The sequence below is a fragment of the Schistocerca nitens genome, chromosome 11, assembly GCF_023898315.1.
Source record: "Schistocerca nitens isolate TAMUIC-IGC-003100 chromosome 11, iqSchNite1.1, whole genome shotgun sequence".
Lineage (NCBI taxonomy): Eukaryota > Metazoa > Arthropoda > Insecta > Orthoptera > Acrididae > Schistocerca > Schistocerca nitens.
The window spans coordinates 162,704,251-162,708,064 of NC_064624.1; the positions used below are offsets into that span (position 1 = coordinate 162,704,251).

At 43.3% G+C, this 3,814-nt stretch overlaps 1 pseudogene; it reads left to right on the top strand.

Moving 5' to 3' along the window:
• Positions 1-1,575: 1,575 nt before the first annotated feature.
• On the top strand, positions 1,576-1,693 carry LOC126214012 (5S ribosomal RNA; annotated as a pseudogene).
• The last annotated feature ends 2,121 nt before the right edge of the window (positions 1,694-3,814 follow it).

Sequence of the window (3,814 nt, forward strand, 5' to 3'; positions counted from 1 at the left end):
CAGAGAAGAGGAAGCTGTGGGAACTCTTACTGCATTTATATTGAGCGCTGAATCGCACGCCAGAAGTGTTTCACGTCGGCACACAGTTCATATACTGCCATAGACAGTGAAGATGTGTTTTCTTATTGATATCATTAAGGGGAGCCGGAGGTGCCTGTGCTGCCCATGTTAAAATCACTAAGTTTGAGGAACATTTATGAATAAACTACCAAATAGAAAAATTTGAATTTTTTTTTACATATATAGTGGTTTGTATTGCAGTTATGACAGAGGGATTCTGGAGTATTTTTTCTAGTTCCTTCCAATTATTTTTTTGTTAATGACCCAAATATTTTTTACAAATAATTGCTTTATAATTAAACTGAAATGAAACTACTGAACATATTGCCAAATGGCTGTGTTACAATGTAAGTTTGACCACTAGGAGTGCTGTATAAAAATGTCATCTCTCTAGCTTGAGTGGATTTTGAGAAAATGTTCCTTATATTCGAAAAATTCTAATTTACGGGAAATGGCTATCAAAGTTTCTCAATACATTCCTGCACTATAGGATGGATTATCAGGGTCTTCTTCTTCATCCTCCAAAAGCTTCCTCTTCTGTCTTCTTTTCTGGCCTGTTGTTCCATCATACTTCATATGCCTTTCTCTTCTTTCTGCTCCTCTTATCCTTTCTCTGCCAATATTTCTTAGTGATCGTTCAGTGTTCACCCCAGCTGTAAATCCTAATGCCTTCAGAACTTCACACTTCACACTGTTCCCTTGGTTGTAGGTTGCTATTGCATCATAAATGCCAAAGTGCAGTGTTTTTATGCTTACAAACACCCTTTTAGGAATCAATTTCCAAATCAAATTGTTTACGCTCTCATTAGGATTCTGCGTCTTTCCGTGTAGAGATTTTTGTAACAATTCTGGCTGTGCTAAGTCATGAAAAATTGGTTTTATTGTTCCCTAATGATTCTTGTACATACTGCATATTACCCGCTTTACACAAGAAGTATAATACTCCCAACAACAGGCGCAACACTGGACTAATTCGAAACGGTAAACAGCAAAGAGACGATGTTCCGCGCTCTTATTCATTGCAGTATCGCAACTTGGTATTGGTGTTAATTTTCTTTTCCCTACGTTCATCCTCTTCTTATATACACGGTTACTAAAACGTGGCATCGTAACCAGAACAAAAGTGTACGACAATATTAAGTGGAGCAAGATGTTCGAAATTCTGAGGAAAATAGGAGTAAGCTGTAAGGAAATACGGTAAAACTTGTCACAGAAAACAATGTAGCCAACCCTTGCACACTCGCTGTATGCGTAACATAAGGCGCTGTATGCGTAACAGGCCGGGAAAATCCCAAGCAGTTGGCCAGGAAGTCACGAGAGGGTGTTAGATGCATTCAGCGGCCGCCCATTTCCTCTGCAGGCGTGGGGGAAAATGGTAATAACCCCACTTCTAGGGCGAGTAGAACAATAATTCAAAGTTTACATTAAAGAGGAATGTTCCAATTAATTTTCGGTAGCAAAAAAAAAATCGTAATTTTTTGGATTTGACCACCTCCGGCTCCCCTTAAGTACCCCGGCAACGGCCTTGCCGCAGTGGATACACCGGTTTCCGTGAGATCACCGAAGTTAAGCGCTGTCGGGCGTGGTCGGCACTTGGATGGGTGACCATCCGGGCCGCCATGCGCTGTTGCCATTTTTCGGGATGCACTCAGCCTCGTGATGCCAATTGAGGAGCTACTCGACCGAATTGTAGCCGCTTCGGCCAAGAATACCATTACGACCGGGAAAGCGGTGTGCTGACCACACGCCCCTCCTATCCGCATCCTCCCCTGAGGATGACACGGCGGTCGGATGGTCCCGATAGAACACTTGTGGCCTGCAGACGGAGTGCTTATACATTAAGTATCTCAGTCCGTCCCGAGTTCCCCAAGTGCAGGGTGGTTTTGATTAAACTATCGTTAGTTGAGGCAGTTTACGCGGAACAATATTTGCCGTAGGGGACCGAACTTTGTAGGAATGATGTCGAGAATATGCGTTGTCAGTAGGGGTAGTGCCACGATCTGCCGTGGAGCGGCGGTACTGTTGCGGCGACGTAGGGCTGAAATACAGGCGTGAGTGTGCACTACGTTTGCAGTCAGTCAACATCGGTTTAGACAAAGCGGGCAGGGCGTTACTCGTAAAGCCATTTCATCAAAACAAGGGCAACAGTGTACCTCTTCGCGAGTATCGATGCACTGAAGGAATATGGGGAGGTCCTCTAACTGCATCGCGGTTGCAGAGCACGATTCGAAACTTCGAATTAACTGGCGATTTGGTAACTGTTCTTGGGAGAGGCCGACGGCCAAATGCGCCACAAATTGCTAAAGAATTTCAAGTACAAAGATGTTTAGGGAAATTCGGGAATAAAGAAATACAAGTCCCCGAGTAATGAAATAAATATGATGTGTATGGGAGCTAAGACGAAATGGCTACATGAAAAATGTGAAGAAATCGGAAAACAAATGATTGTCAGAAGAAGTGACTCAGCCTATACCGGCCGGGGTGGCCGAGCGGTTCTAGGGGCTACAGTCTGGAACCGCGCTGCTGCTACGGTCGCAGGTTCGAATCCTGCCTCGGGCATGGATGTGTGCGGTGTCCTCATGTTAGTTAGGTTTAAGTAGTTCTAAGTTATAGGGCACTGATGACCTCAGACGTTAAGTCCCATAGTGCTCAGAGCCAACTCAGCCTACAGGAAAGTCAAAACAACATTCGGTGAAATTAAAAGCAAGGGTGGTAACATTATAAGTGCAACGGGAATTCTACTATTAAATGCAGAGGAGAGAGTTGGTAGATGGAAACAGTACACTGAAGACCAGTATGAGAGGGAAGATTTCTCTGATGTGGTAGAAGAAGAAACATGAGTTGATTTAGAAGAGCTGGAGATGCAGTATGAGACCTTAAGATCAAATAAGGCAGAAGGAATAGATAACATTCCATCAGTATTTCTAAAATCATTGGGCAAGTGGCAACAGAACGACTATTCACGTTGGTGTGTCGAATCTATGAGTCCGTGACATACCGTCTGACTTTCGGAGCATCATCATCCACACAATTCAGAAGACGGCAAGAGCTGACAAGTGTGAGAATTATCGCACAATCAGCTTACCAGCTCATGCATCCAAGTTGCTGACAAGAATAATACACAGAAGAACGGAAGAGAAGATTGAGGATGTGTTAGGTGACGATCGGTTTGGCTTTAGGAAAGGTAAAGGCACCAGAGAGGTAATTCTGACGTTGTGGTTGATAATGGAAGCAAGGCTAAAGAAAAATCAAGACACGTTCATAAGATTTGTCAATCTGGAAAAAGCGTTCGACAATATAAAATGGTGCAAGCTGTTCGAGATTCTGAAAAGAGTAGGGGTAAGCTATAGGGAGAGACGGGTCATATACAATATGTACAACAACCAAGAGGGAATAATAAGAGTGGACGATCAAGAACGAAGTGCTCGTATTAAGAAGGGTGTAAGACAAGGCTGTAGCCTTTCGCCCCTGCTCTTCAATCTGTACATCGAGGAAGCAATGACGGAAATAAAAGAAAGGTTCAGGAGTGGAATTAAAACACAAGGTGAAAGGATATCAATGATTGGATTCGCTGATGACATTGCTATCCTGAGTGAAAGTGAAGAAGAATTAAATGATCTGCTGAACGGAATGAACAGTCTAATGAGTGCAAAGTTTGGACTCAGAGTAAATCGAAGAAAGACGAAGGTACTGAGAAGCAGTAGAAATGAGAACAGCGAGAAACATCAGGATTGACGGTCACGAAGTAGATGAA